This window comes from Corvus hawaiiensis, chromosome 7 (assembly GCF_020740725.1).
Source record: "Corvus hawaiiensis isolate bCorHaw1 chromosome 7, bCorHaw1.pri.cur, whole genome shotgun sequence".
NCBI classification, from domain to species: Eukaryota; Metazoa; Chordata; class Aves; order Passeriformes; family Corvidae; genus Corvus; species Corvus hawaiiensis.
Genome location: NC_063219.1, coordinates 11,289,786 through 11,305,611, shown reverse-complemented (window position 1 = coordinate 11,305,611; position 15,826 = coordinate 11,289,786). Strand labels below are relative to the sequence as shown.

Below are 15,826 nucleotides of genomic sequence, written 5' to 3'. Positions count from 1 at the left end.
TAGGAATGTAAATGTGCCACTAGTGAGGCACATGCTTTAGTCTTGCTGAATCATGTCCTTTGCATGTCACACTCATTACTGAAAAATGTGGTTGTGACACCAAATTGGTTATGGAATGTAGAACATGACATCAAGCGCGTGTGTGTGAGTGCTGGGGTAGGGGAAGGGCGATGGTGAATGTTTTCAGCTCTGAGACTACCAAGCAGGTAGGTATTTAGCAAATTCTGCCATTTCCAGAAAAATCCTAGATGCTAGAATCCAGGCATTTTGAAAGCTATGTCATTTCTGTAGGTACACTGAATACACATGAAAAAGAACCAACAAAACAACCAAAGCAACACTTGATTTCTGCCAGGTATGTGAGACCATAACAACCACCATAACAACATAACAAATCTGCTTTTTTAAAGAAATGCTTCATACACACTGAATTCAGTATGGACCAAGATGACGGTGTTTACTTCTCTATTTGATAGCAACATTTGGGACCCTCTAGTATGCAGAGAAATATTATCCCAAATATTACATGGCTGAATGAGAAATGAAGTATACCAAGAAGCTGATACAAAATCTGCAAAAATCAATATGCTCACTTCAGTCAGCTCTGAAATAAACTTCAACATTAGTTTTGTTTCTCAATGTTCAATTTCAAGAGAGATTTTTTTGGATGAAAATGTCAGAGAAAAATAGAAAAGATAAGCCTAACATCTACAATGAAGCAGTAATGCTTAGCTATCGTTAAGAGTCATGGCTTCCTTTCTTTCACATAGAAATCTTTGCACAGGAAGAAAGCTTCGCTTCCTTCCCACTCCTTCATGAAAGTTGTTTCAGATTTTGGTTTCTTTAAGCCATCACAGAAAATTTTTGGTTTTGTTGTAAGCAGCAAGGTGTTTGTGTTGATTGCTTCCAACTGCCAGAAGCAGTTGCGGAAAAGTGTGCAGCATAGCTATTCCAGAAATTATGTACAGAAGAAATGCCTTGCTGCATTGCCTCTTTGCTTTACTTTCTTTTACTCATGTTCACATGATACAATCATACATATATCATATGTTCACATATCTCTCTCTATATCTATCTATCTATCTAGTCTATATCTATTTTCATAGATATGCCCAAATCTAAAAACATTTAATGCAGAGATGGAATCAGGGTAAGTGGTCTTGCAGAATAATGAAGCAAGCATCTTGCAATTAATAAAATAAAATATTTATGGAGGTCAGAGGTGGAGGTTTACTAGATTAGGGCAGCACAGTGGGAATAGAAAACTAGCTGTGCCCTGAGGATGGTTTTGTAGCTGAAGCCAGGAAAGATATGTTCAGAGTGCAGTTAGCTCAGCCAAACTTGTTTAGGTACACAGCACTCAGCCTGTTCATAGACTCTGTCTCCAATGATTGACACTTCTCTTATGATCAGGTTGTTTTATATTAGAAGGTTGGGGGTTTACCAGATGATTATAATGATCAATAAGTTAAAAATAAATGACAGCCTCATGATTTACCTGGTATAAATCTGAAAAATACATGCATTGTGCTTTGTATTGTCAAGCATAAATTATCGTGTTCTTTCCAGAGTGTGATATCTGTTGTGGGAGTAACTGGTTTGTTTTAGGATTCCTCATGTTAGATAAAATTAATGATGATATTTTCTTCTATTTCCTTATTCAGGACATTTATTCATACAATCAACTCTAAGAGTTTTCCAGGTGAATTTTTGGACACAGAGTGAAATACAGGAACAATAAAGACCCTTTTAGGCAGTAAAGCTGCATTTTTAATCCCAGCAGTGATCTGTCATTCTCTGTTAAAGAGAAGATGCTGGATGTATTTTTAGACCAGCTTAATTCCACTATCTGCATGAGGTTTCTCCTTGCAGTAACAGGAGCAGTGCTTCACTGTGGAGAGCTGACACCTCATCTGTACAGAGGCAAGGTGCTTTCTTCTTTTCTAAGAGAGAGGATGGTTTAAGGTTAAGCCAATAATTATGCCGAAGCTATATGGATTGAGTAGTATTAGGGCTACAGTAAGAGGGAATGGACTTACAACAGCATTGCAGGGAATACCTGCAAAGTCCTTCATCTGAGGAGTCAGCCAGAGATTTGCTTCTCTTGAGCTATAGTTTTTCTTCTGTTATCCCTTCTGGCTACTGAAGACTTTTATTCAGGTGCAGATTTATTGGAGGTGAAGCGTGAAAGTGGGCTAATTTAACTCTCCCCTTAGTCCTGCTTCTTGCTGTTTTCCTCAGAGGCAGCAACCAGTGATAAGAAATCGGAGAAGGGTATGGGAATGCATACCTATAGAGGTAACAGTGAACAAATTGTTGAGGAGGTGGTAAGCATCCTTTATCCAGTTGGAATTATAGTAATGATTTTTCTTGGCCAAGACAAGAGAGATACAGTCATAAAAAGCCCTGAGTTTTGAAATTCTGCTAATCTAATTGCTCTTTTGAGACCCATTTGTTTATATTGATGGGTACACATTTAAAAGTCAGAATAAAAGAAAGGCACAAAGTGAACAACTAATGTTCCTGAGCAGATGCACTGCCTTGCCCTTAATTGTCTCCTGAGAGGATTGAAGGGATAACTCTACCAGCTACTCCACATCTGAACTAGAATTGGGTTCTGATTAATTGGAGATACTGCTCTAGAGAAAGGCTTGGTGGGGATGGGAGGTGTGAGTGGGTGTGTGTTAACTACAAACCTGAGTTTCAGGATGCAGTTCAAATATATCTGAAGACTGGACAGCAGGAGTCCTCAAACTGAAAAATACAATTAAGATGTACAGCACAGGTCTGCTTCACAGCGGGTTTTAAAATGTAGTTCGAGATCATCTCAGGGTAATTAACATCAAAGGGTCAGAATCAGTTTCAGGCAAAATTAAAGAGGTGGAAAACACTCATAATTATATGTTCAGTGCTTTAATAGAAGAAAATAAAAGGTTTGACCTGAAATGGGAAATGGAAACTAATCTGCAGTATACAAGTGTCACTTGAGTCAGGTGCCTAAAGGAATTGGCAGTGTCAAAAAGCTTTCTGCTCCCACCTTCCCCTTTGCAAAGTGGATGGTCGATGTGTTGAAGTAGTATTTTAGGGAAAATTCAAAAGGCATTGCTGGCCTGGAAGAATGCCTGAAAGGAAGTGTTTGGGAACATTAAAGTATCTCGTCTGACATACTTAACCAATTTTTGAAGGGACACGGGTTATGAGAAATCCTTTTTATCTTCAGTTCCAGCAATTTCCAGACTGTGTAATACTGTCCCTGAAGCTCTTGCAAAGCAGTTCTAACTATTTGTCATTCATAAGCCCTTCTTCCCAACATTCAGGCTCTGAGTAGATTAAGATTCCAGATCTAGATTTCTCTTACTGTTACATCTCTGGGAAAAAGTCTAAGAAGTTGCTTTAGCAGTAGGGAATTACCTCAGCAATGGCAAACTCTCTAAGAGTCTTAAAATTCAAGTGAGACATACATGGGGATCCCCTGGAATATCTACTGCTGTGAGATGATCTGGCCAATGATACTTTTATGCTTTCCAGGAATCTTCAGGTCCTAGATAGAACCTTTTTTGAGGGAATGAATGCTTTGGCATATTGGTCCCATTCTCAGTGAAAGCCTTCAGAGCTCCTTCTCATGTGCAGTTATTGCAGACACATGAAATTGCATGAGGGTTTTCATGCATGATTGGCTTTTACCTGGAAATCTGCGATATCCTACTGCAGCTTACATGCAGGAAGTTGATGTTCCCTATATGTGTCACATTTATTGTGTGACATAGCAAGGGATGTCCTTGCAAAGTCATAGCTTTGAGAAGACAGGCCCTTCAACCTGCATAAAACCTCAGAGATGTTGTCTTTTCACCCTAATCAGAATGGAAAACAGAATGGAAAACAAGAACATAAAGGAAAAATATTCTTCTAGTGCTCTCTTTCAATGGTGCCTAAAGGATCATGTTCTGAACATTAACTTGACGTTTCAATTTAACATTAACTGTGTTATAAATGATGACATAAAAAAAGAATGGCACTTGGAATGACAACTGGAATGCCATTCCAGGTGCTACTCAAACCCTGTGCAGAGGGACTAAAAGTGACTTAAAACCAGTGATAAGAAATGCAAAACTTAGAAGCCATTTAATAGATCTGGTATTCAAAAAAATTACTGTCTTTGATTTTTTATAGTTTTCCTGTATGGACCTAAAAGCCCACTTAGTGTTTCAGTTAGACACAATTAATTAGCAATATAATTTCTACTGGTCTGAAGAACAAGACATGTAAATGGATTCAAATAATTAAACTGTGCTAGCAAGAATTAAGACAAACATGGCAATGGCTAAGCTTGGAGCTTGAAATTGAAGCACAAGAAAATCCCAGTAAGTTATGCACCAGGAGAGATGCACAGCTGGAAACACAATATAGAATTTTTGACAGTCACTTTCACCCCGGCTCTTTGCCAGTAAATCATAATTTCCTTTAGAAGGAAGGAGTACAACTCATGCCTTTACTTTGAAAGAATTTAATGGCCAGTACTTCTTTAACACCTGGAATGAGATATTAGCGTTGGAATGGGAGCTTAATAGAATTAGTTAGAGAGCATTATGAGAATATACCAAATGATGTGAGTGAAGATAATAAACAGAAATACTAAAAAAACCCAAACCAACCAACCTGACACGCCTCCCCCCTCCGACACCACATCCCCACAGCTCCCCCAAATATATCTTTTGGACCAGGTAAGAAATCATAAGGGCAATGGATGTAAGAACAAATTTGATAGAGTGAAAGGTTAAGCAGTATTTGAAACCTTAAGAAGAAATCTGAACAGGCAAGACACTCCTTAAAATTTATCAGGATCATTTGTAATATTCATTTAATCCCAAATAAATTCAGAATTCCTCCTGCCTCCCACTGAGCACTGCTTTATGCTTTCAAAGCATTCATTTCCTTTAGGCCTATCCAGGAGCAACCATCACCTGCCTAGACAGTAATCAGATTATGCTAATGGTGCTCCAGAAGCCTAACTAAAGTTTTAACCTGCTGTAAAACACCCTTTCTTTTCAAGCAATTCAAGACCCAGTCTGATGCTTTTTTCACACAGCTTGTCGCGCAACCTGATACTTCATATCCATATGCAATCTGCCAGTCTGATTTAATTGCATAACTCAGTTTACCTGCAGTTTATCCAAGATCAGACCCTACATGAAATCAAACACTGCAGCATTTTGTAGAAGTGCATTTGTGAAGACTATCACTTCTGCTCCCTGAACCCTTTCCCTCCAAAATTTGTTTTTGGGGAACACTATGATCTTGCCATCCCTAGATTTGGTATCCAACTTGAGGTGGCAGCCCTAACACTTGCATGATTTTAGCTACAGATGATCCATCACTGGCAAATAAAATTTTTAATTATATGACACATTTCTTAATCTAACACCAAAAAAAAAAAAAAAAAAAAAAAAAAAGGAAAAAAAGAAAACTAAGAATCTCTTTTATGTACACTTAAAAACATTCCTTGCCTGATCAGAATGTAAGAAATTTATGATAAGCTTTTTTAATGCAGGTGTTTGGTGAATCTATTTGGATGACTTTGTAACCTTCTGCTCTACCACTTTCACATTACTGTTAATCTGTGTAATGTCTAAACCAACCCTAAAGAATAGTTCAAGAGGAAGTGATGTACCTTAGTTGTTTCTTTTGGAGCTGCTTCTGAGCACATGCCATTAACACTCTATACATGAATGGGAAAGTAATCACGGTATGTCATTAAAGGCTGGTGATGAACACACTGACAGCATATTTCTCTCATTCATTACTGCTCACACACAATATACCTGATCCAGCTATATTCTTCTCTAATTCCATACATGCCTACTCTTTTTTTTTTTCCAGTCGTCCAGCAGGTCTTTACTTGTCGAGCTCCCTGTTTACAAAGTAAATGGCACATACTGGTAGCCAGCCAGTGCTGTTCATCCAGCTGCTGAGTGCATTTAGTGTGCAACAGGCTTTCACTCCACCTCAGAAAGCTCTGCTTAGAGCTTTAGCACCCAACCCTCCCAACTGAAGATGTTGCAATACTTACAGCACTTTTGAATTAATACAAGAGATGGTCTCATATATCATTATTACATCTGATAGCATGTTTTCCACTCATGAACCAATTTCCTGGAAAAGTATTTTATGCCCACAACAGATTTAAAAGTATGAGACTGTGTTTCCATGTTTATTGCTTCTCTTTACAAACTGAAGGATTACTTTTCTCTTCTCTCCCTGATTTTTCACAATCTGTGGGACAGGACAAGCGAATTGATTTCTTATACCTCCTGATTTAATAAAGTAAGCAATTTTTTTGATCCTTGGGTTTACACCTACATCGTTAGAGTTAAGGATTTTGAAGCAAACTCAAATACTTGTTCTGCATCTGCAGCTTTCTTCAGAATTCTGTAGAACTTTATGTTTCACCATTTCATTGTCTGGTAACATACTGTCTGCTCAGCAAGGTTAACAGAAATAAATGAAATATCAAACTATACTTACTGCCTGTCCTGGAGATGGCTGGACTCTGTCTTCACAGGGAGGGAAAAGAGACTACAGAGATTTTACTCTAATAAATGTAAAGCATTCCCTAAGCCTCTCCATCCACAGCAATGCCACAGAAGACTACTGGGACAACACTTTATAGAGAAGGAGGTCTAAAACACATGGAGGATGTTTACATGACACTGCTACCAGGAACTGACCATGAAACAGGGCACTTTGGGGAAAAAGCTTGTCGTGAAAACTGCGTAAAACCCCTGCCTCTGACTGCCAGTAGTGGCTTAGTGGATTCCCCTGAGATGATTTACAAACAAAGGGCACCAAAGTGTGCAAAGGACATGGTTATGTAATTGTGAGGCAATTTCTACAAAAATATGATTATAGTAGTAGTAGTAAATTATTTCCTTTTTTTTTCTTGCATCAGACAATAGAACACCGACTATCAAAGAATTAAGAGAGTTAACTTCTTTCCAGTTGCTTTTACGTCAGTTTTGACAGGAACTAATTACAGGTGGTTTGCTTAGATGTGATACTAATATTCTTTGTGTATCTGCTGGAGAAACTGCACATCTAACTAAATAGAGTGAATATGATAAATGTACTAGAATTAGTATGATAAACATATCTGAGATACTAAATATCCATCAAATATCTGTCTGTCTAAATAAGTTGCTTCAACACTGCAAGCCAAGTTTAGACACATGCATTTTGCTGTGTTAAATATGCACATTATTCAAACCAGGGCAACTGATCTGCAGATTAGAATTATTTGTACAGGTAACTGAAACAAATTAAATGCTCCCCATTACAAACCCATATTTATGGTAAGTATGCTAAATGTTTAATCATCCAGCTGGGGTAGAGTTACATACTTACTTAGATAAAATTCTAGAAATCTGATGCAACTGTTTGTGAAGACTTATTGCATTTCTCCTGGGCAAAGATTACAGATCAGCATTAATTTTCAAGACCTGATTTAGATGACCAAGGTTACCTTTCATTTTTGCACTAGTGCATTCTCTGTATAATATAATGTTTTGCCATGAACATCTTATGTTATTGCAAGAAATTATATTATGTGTGGAAAGATTTTTAAATTATGTGAAAAACCAATGTGAATGTACCTACATGGAGAATATTTTAGTACTCCGAGAAGTAAAAAACCATTATGATTACAGAGCACTTAGCAGAACTGCTCAAAGATTATCTCTCAAGGAGATTTCTAGGACAGAAAACAACAAGTAGCTTACTAAAAATTCCTATTTAAATATGAAATGTCTTCTAGATGCTGGACTTTTATTACAGGTAAGGCTAAGACAGTCCAAGCTTGTAGACCTGTGAGTTTTCTATCTAAATAATTCTCAAAGTTCTTAGAAAAGAGTCAGAAACCTTTTATTTCTTGGGCAAAGAACAAACAAAAAACCCTCATCCCCATCAAGTTCGGAAACAGAATATTCTGAATACAAATACTCTGTCAAACTCACGGGACTTCAGACACAATCTAATTGCAAAAATTGACTGATTGAACTAAGAAACAGTTAAGGGATACAAATTCATGTGTCTGCTATAAACAAATGTAATTTTATTTTTAGGTGATGCAAAAAGCAGAAGGAATAACTGCTATAGGAGATACAGGAGACTTTAATTTATGTACAAACCCTGAGTAAATGAGTGACACACATTTTAATGCAGATAAATGTAAAAGAGTTAGATAGGACCAATGAATAGATATTTGCTGATAAGAAAGAAACAGATGTGAGTGCAGGGGAAGTAAAAATAGACACATCTTCTCTTAAAGATACACCTAAAATGGCCAAAGGAATTTGGGAAAACATCACTATGTAATGAGGGTGTATTCTAGCAAAGAAATGCCCAAATTGCCTCTTACATAATGAGCATAAGCAGTGGCCTAATTTTATACTTTTTAAGCTCTCCCTTGATACAACCCTTTTTTTGAAATATACCACAAAGCAGACTCGAGATACAAATATATTTCAAAATGCCCAGGAAGAAAAACAGGAGCTGTGCAAGGAATCCTTTACAGCAAAAGCAAAGCTGTTAATTAAAGCCTGAATTCTGAAGACACACAGTACTTAACTTTTGCTTTAATCCCAGTCATTTCAATGCCTTGACTTGTTGAATCTTTCCCTTCATTGCTGTCTCTCAGTTGCCCTTGCAACTCACCTTGTGTTTACCAGCTGGGTTCTGTAAAGGCTGTTTAACAGAACCCCACATACCCTAAAAGTACAGTCCTGGAAGCCATTTCTTAACTGTCTGGAGCGTGGTCAGAGAATCTCCAGTTTCCACACATTCTCACACAAGAAGCAGCAAGAGAATTAATTTGTTTCCATAAAGGTAAGATTTGGAACATTTAGGATTTGACACGTAACGTGTCACTGAAAGAATAAGAACTCCAAACAGAGCTATCCATTAAGGAAGTTAATACAAAGCAAATGTCATAAGCTCTGCAGATTTGCTTAGGAAGCAAGGGGAGTGATGGCTAGGATCTGCCATGGAACATCCTTTCTTGGAGAATGGAGGGTTATCATCTGTTTTTGGAATGCATTAAAAAGACCCTAAGGGTCTTTGGTGATCAGTAAAAATCAAATAGCCTCTTGGATTTTGTAGCTTAAGTAGGTAGGCATAGGCCAAGCAGAGTGGGAGAGCTAGCAGCAGACAGCATCATGAAGCTTATTCTGTACCATTATTAAACCAATGCCTGTGCCTACTGTAGGGATTTCAACTACTGGCTTGAGGTTCCTTTTCTTAGAATCAAGATCAAAGCTCTGATTATATAGGGGCATTAACAATTTAATGTCTTTTGGTTTTTTTGTTTTGTTTTTTTCTTGCAAGAGGGGGCGTGTTACTGTTTGTGATGTTCATCCTGCCAAAATCCAGTTAGGGCTGTTGAACACTCCCTATCAGTTGCAATCTGGTTTTGTTGCCGCCTGCTTTATTGGAAAGAGCATCATGCTGCAGGGCATGCATTTAATAGTTAATATACTTATTATCAAGTGCAGCTTTTGCCGCCCTCTGCATTTCACAACCAGGTCTGGTGTTGAAGGATCACAAAATTGTGAGTGCTCCCTATTTTTTCGTGTGGATGCCCACCAGGTGAAGAAGTCAGGTTGAGTAAGATCCCAAGCTGTTAGGACAGTCTCCCACCAAGGTCACTATTAATGGCTACATACAGGCACACAGTGCTTTAACTCACTCACACAGTCTGATTAAACTCTGGACTATTTTCTGAGGGCAAAGTCATCTCCACAGAGCCTATACCTGGAGCTGCCTCATTCAGCAGCATTGCATATGAATTTGGCTAATTAGCATTGAAGGAAGGTAACTGAGGAATTCATTGCATACAGAGGAGTCAAAGCAAAGTGCTGAGGCCCAGCAGGAGCAGCACCACACTGAAATCTGGGGCTTCAGCAGATTCTCAAGGAGAGGAGGATGCCAGATCCACCTCCTCTCATCCCGCGGCTCGCTGGTGTGAGCTGACTGGCAGTCAGTAGCTGGCCCTGTAACAGTTAATTTTTTGACAGAGAAGCTGCCAATGTGCAAGGTTGTCGATGGTTTGGAGAAATGCAGTTTCTGAATTGTGTGGATGTTACTTCCAATGTATTTGCCTCCCTCTCCAGACCAGACATGTATTTCCCCACTGTCTTGCAAAGCCCATTTCACTCCTATTCAGAAAGCAGCAACATGGATATCAAAACTCTGTGCTAACAGTGTATTTGAAACCTAGGCTTTTGTGAGCAAGGAAACAACTCACATAAATGTGGAAATGTTTGTTTTCCTGTTCGGCATTCCCCCCAAGCATTTACCTATTATGGCCACTTACCTGTTTTACCAATGAGCAGCTAAAGGGTAGATAACAAACATTTAGTAACCAAGGATGCATCTTTTTGCTTTACTCAGAACTCTGAGGGCATCCAGCATCCAGTTCCCAGTGAGTCTGGAAGTCAACAGGAACCCAAGAGCTGAGCTTACCCTCCGTTTTGGCAAGAAAAGCACCACCTGGTGAACCACTTTGAAAGGCTGCAAAAAGTAAACTGGTTGGCAAACACGTAGTGAAGCCCTTTGTTCTCACAAAGAATAAGCTGGAGATCCTTCCCTGCAGTGACACCAATCAGAGAGGGCCTGAGGATGGCATGAGGGGCAGGATGAAAGGAAGGGATGGTGTTCATGGTACAATGTGCAGGTCCACCTGCTTCCTGCACTGTTCCTAGCCGGGTTCTCAGGTACTGAAAAGTGATTTGTTTGAAGGTCATCCATTCTTCTGTGCTTAAATAAAGTTTTTGGTAAAGTGTTAGTCATTCATGGAAGAATTAAACCATCAGAGCCATAGTTTCATGCCAAGAAATCATAATATGGTTACTCCGGGCCCAAGTCCAAAGTGAAAGCAGTTTGTAAAGTCTAGTTAAAATACTTGTACAGTTTAAGAATTTTTTAGGCTCTCTTCCATCTTTAAAATCTACACCCATGTATACAAACAGTTTAAGCATTATCTATCTGTTTTCATGCTCTTTAATCAGCTGAATTAAAAAGCATTCCTTCAAACTGCTTGCGTTCATGAGAAGTTTATGGAGGTCACTACATTTAGTGGCACCGTATATTACCGTATCTTATCCTTTTCTGAAGGAATGTATTCCTGACAATGTTTCAACTTCTGAGTCAGGAAAAAAGGGACCAGGGAAAGATATATTTAGGACAAAGCAATCAATGATCCTAAATCGGAAAAGCCTCCCCTTTAAGATGAGGCAGTGAGGATTTGCTGCCTTATCTATATTGTATGCTGGAACACAGTGCAGAGATCCTGAGGGCAGTACTGGGGCTGAAGGCAGAGTAGCTGGGCAAATGTGACTCTGTAGGACTGGTCGTAGTAGCTGCTCCTCATTGCCTTTGGTTGTGACTGGATGTAGGGGACAGAGAGCATGGTGCAGGCAGTGGATTTTAGTTGTGGCTACTCTGGTTAAAGACTGGGAAGAGATAAGTAATTTCTGGTAAAAAGTGAAAATATCTTCCAGTGGAAAAGACATTTTCTTCCACTCAATTAGAAACCTTTTATTATCCCCCCCCAGCTGTTTCCCCAAGTTTATGATTATCATCTTTATTTTATGGAGTATGTCCTTTCTTATATTAAGCCCAAGTATCTGTCAGTAGGAAGGTCTTGCCTGTCATGATAAAAGAGCTGCAGCTAAATCAGTGTCATAGTCCCAGAGAGGCAGGTTCAGAGGCAGTAGAAGTGCCCTGTTGGATCACAGAAAATTTTGCTGACAGTTCTGCAGAAATGCAACTTCTTTAGGCTCTCAATCTCCTTCTAGCATGTCCAAAACGGAAAGATAGAATAAGTACTAGCTCTGCTGCAGACTGGATGGAGCTCTAGGAAGCTTGAAGCAAGTGTGTCTGCAGTTTCCAAAGTTATCCTGTGCTTTTGGAAAGGACCGTTTTGGGAAAAGCTTCAAAGAAAGAGAGTCTGTCAGCTTTTTAAAGCTATTGATCAGTTTAGATGTTTTAGACTTTCACCACTACAGACTAGAAAAATTTTGATGACAGCAGTCTCCTGATTAGCATTTGCTGTCCTCTTTAGTTCCTAAGTTGAAGCCTGCTGAAGTGTCCTTAGTCTTCGCTGCATGGGCCTCCGAAGCCCCCTGTACCTTTCAGTGGATCCAAAAGCATACATTTGGGCTTTTAAGCAAGAAACAAAGAATGAAGGAAAGCCAGGAAGTCATCAATCTAGGAAAAAAGTAAAAGTTTTAACTTTGGCTCCTCCCAACACCTGATTAAAGGCTAACACCTGAGACCCAAGGTAAGCAAACACTGTAAATGCTCTGGGGGAGTGGCAGCAGAAAAAAGGTGGAAAATTTCTGTTAGCATGGACTTTATTGAGATGGGCCCAAACAAAATCTGAGTAACTCTTCAGCTATGAGATGTGCTAATCTTAGCATGGAACTCTGCAGCTCATGACCATTGTTAGGTGAGAATTTTATGTAGACTGTTTAAACATAAAAATTGACGTAATATAGCATATAGATGTGTTTGCCAGACAGCAAACAACAAGTGATGGCCACACACAAACATGCACATGATTTCTTTTGATGCAGGAAGCTTTACCATTCAAAACAGTTGCCCGAAGTGATGGGTTGAAGATAAGCTTTCAGCTTAGAACTGAGCACCATTAACCATGTGGGAAGTACCTGTGAGTTGGACCCAAGTGCAGTATTAAAAATACAGAGGTATTGCATTAACTCTGTACATCAGTGATTGTAAGTGGGAAAACTACCAGCTTATAGTGATGTTGAACTGAAAGGAAGTAAAGTAAGACCACAGAAATAGCTTCACTAACATTCAGTGGTTGTGACATATACCAGCATCATCTGGTTTTAACAACAGATTAGCAGAATCATTTAAAAAAAAAACCCAAACAGACAAAATTGAAACACAACCGAAACCAAAAACCCAACTCAAAACCTTCAAACCACACCCCCAAAATTACAAGAATAAAACTATTCTCATTGGAGAGTCTAGAAGGAGCTGTGAGTGGCTATATTGCCAGCTTTACACAATATATATTATGTATAATTATCAAGTGACATATATATGAACTCATTTACGAGAAGCTATTAGGAGAGCTAAGGATAGAATACTTTGAATTATGATGCTAAGAGTCCACGCTAACTGTAGGTCCATATAAAGCTACTGAAAACCTATGGCTAATTACAGGCCATAAATGAAGCTGAGAGCAAGCCAGCACCACTAAGGAAAAAAAAAAAAAAAGAAACCAACCCCAAAAAACTCCACCACAGAATAACTAAGAATGGGACCCCTCACTGGCAGAGTAAGTTATGATGTAAAAGGCACCAATATCACAGCACCAGCATTGCACAGTAACTCCAAAACAGACGCTGGATAAGGAGTACAAAGGAAAGCTTGTCCCCACACCATCTAGGAAGACAAGTTAATGATGTTCCTGAGTGTTCAAACACTGAGTAACCATGGTTATCCATTCTCTGCAGTACCAATAACTCACCCCAGCTGCCAAGCTGAGTGCTAAAGAACCCCATCCCAAACCAAAAATCCCAACCCTCTGCAGGCCTAGATAGAAGTATGGTACAACAGGAGATATTTTGATGCTGCTTATGGAACAGCTGCCCCCTGCCAAGGTTCACTGCAGTTTGAGAAGGGCATAATATCCTTGCTTGCAGGGAGATAGGCTGAAGGCTGGAGGTGCCACTCTCTGCATGGATCCTTCTGGCTCTTTTCAAGAGCTGCGGCAGATGAGGGGTGAGGGAGAAGAGGAACATCAAGGTATTAGGAAGATACAATGCTGACAATAAATTATTGAGTTCTATTTTAAACATCAGAGCTTCCTGTCATTGAGTTACAGCCACAGTAAAGTCAAATACGTCCTTAATTGAAACTACTGGCACACAACATGTTGGGCTGGGCCTTTTCTGAAAGTCCATTTGTTTCAACTAGATTTCAGAAGGCGTTGGGCATCTGGACTCAAAAATCTCAGCCTTAAATTTTTGCTATAGAGGTTTAAGGGAGATTTTTTCCATATTATTGAGAGTAAAGTTAAGTAGATTTTGGAGAGAAACTTTCCAGAAATCAACACTAATTATGTTGCTTTGGTAGTAAGAGATCAAAAAAGTCATTACCAGATTAAACATACTTTTCATTTTTTGGAGGCTTTGCTAGATTACATGGCTCAGGTAGTTAATTTAAAAACTAGCCCCTTTGAGTTTCCCACTTTGCTGTACAGATAACGAGCAATTCTAAACTCAGTTGGTCATGATATTTTCGTAAACTATTTGATCTCTTAACTTTTCTTGATAAAACATTATCTGTGAAACAGAGAAATGAACCAAATATTATGGAGCATTTTAATACTTAGAACAACAAAAAAACCCCACAAACCCCTTACAATCCATCACTAGTTAAGTTTGAAAATTCAGTTCCTTTTCTTTTCAGCCCATATCCATAAAGAATTTCTACTCATAAAACAAACCAAAACTATTTCTATATAACAGATACAGAAAGAGACAAGAGCAAAAAGGAAAGCAAAGTCTGGTTACCAGTGCCATTTCCAGTGGAGAGGTGAATTTCAAGAAGGTATGATTAAGTCTGTATTAAGAGTTGAATTATAACTGCAGAGGTTCTAAATAGAGCCAGCACATTTGGCTTAATTAATGAGAACAGCTGGGAATACGGACAGAAAGGCTGAAGGAATGGTAATGGCTACTGGCACTTGACATGACTAAGTGACAAAACAGGATGTGATTGTTGTTGTTTCCTTGCTTTAAGTCCTTTGGAGTCAAAAAGCTAGAGGGCATTTTAAAGTTTATTTCTTTCCAAGCTCATACCTTATTTATCCTGACATCCTAAACTCACACATCACTTGCTAAAATTCTTTAACATCTAGAGGATGACAAATGCTTTATAAGCTTGATATAAAAATTGCCCTTTTATGGCATGGCAGCAGCAGGGAGATGGACCTGGAATTCAGTTTCAAACAATCACAATGCCAACACAGTCGAGAACCCCAGGTCTAACTGGGGTTGGTTGTACGCTTGTCACGAGATCAGCAGGGAATGCATTTTAAACTGCTGACAGTGGAATCCCAGGCAATTTCTTTTTGTTCATGCAGCATTTGTTAACCTCAGTTAATATCCTTAAGAAGTAACACAATCCAGGTTTATTTATGCATATAATCTGTTCCAGCAATCTGTTAAATCATATGTTTACATTTCAAGTAAAGGCCCAATTACTAAACTTTATTCACCTCTTCCAGTGCAACTTTAGCAAGAATTACTGTTGATAGTACCTCATGATATTTTAAAATACACTACAGTTAGGTTTCACACCAGAGTAAGATCAATCTGCTGTTACTGAAGACCCACAATATTTATTGCAACTTGACTGTGAAAATTCCTGTTTATTAAATCTTTTAACCTGTAGATCAGCAGCTCATTTCTCTGCATTTGTGTGCTTACCATTAGGTCAGCAATAAAGTGTTCTCAGAAGTGGATTAATGCTTTGGAATGCTCACAGGGATGCAACACTGTCACATAACAATGCACATACACACAGAGGATTAAAGGCAGTAATACAGGCTTGCAGGCAGCTTTGCTCTACAACAGGAGCAGACAGTCCCTGCAGGATCAGCAGAAGGCATTTAACTTGCACACACAGATTTGCAGAGCTTTACATATGAGGTACTCAGTGAAGTAAACAAGATTATTTATCTGCATAAAATAAGCATGCGTGGAAGTCTTCGAAGTCTATGGACTCAAGTTGCTGC

At 38.8% G+C, this 15,826-nt stretch overlaps 1 protein-coding gene and 1 long non-coding RNA gene across 8 annotated transcripts in view; one reads left to right on the top strand and one right to left on the bottom strand.

Annotated features, from left to right (window-relative positions):
- The window catches only part of LOC125328895, a 52,799-nt gene that overhangs the window by 12,022 nt on the left and 24,951 nt on the right, over nt 1–15,826 (top strand). For 4 of the 7 annotated variants that reach the window (XR_007204937.1, XR_007204939.1, XR_007204933.1 and 1 more), the window contains exons 1-2: nt 12,317–12,331; nt 14,556–14,637. The exons of 2 other annotated variants lie outside the window; for them this stretch is intronic. This is a non-coding gene — a long non-coding RNA (uncharacterized LOC125328895). Of the gene's footprint in view, nt 1–12,316; nt 12,332–14,555; nt 14,638–15,826 lie in introns of those variants that run through there. One more of the 7 variants, XR_007204935.1, reaches the window with a different exon arrangement.
- SLC39A10 (solute carrier family 39 member 10) overlaps nt 1–15,826 on the bottom strand; it is a 76,497-nt gene that overhangs the window by 47,324 nt on the left and 13,347 nt on the right. The window lies entirely within an intron of this gene.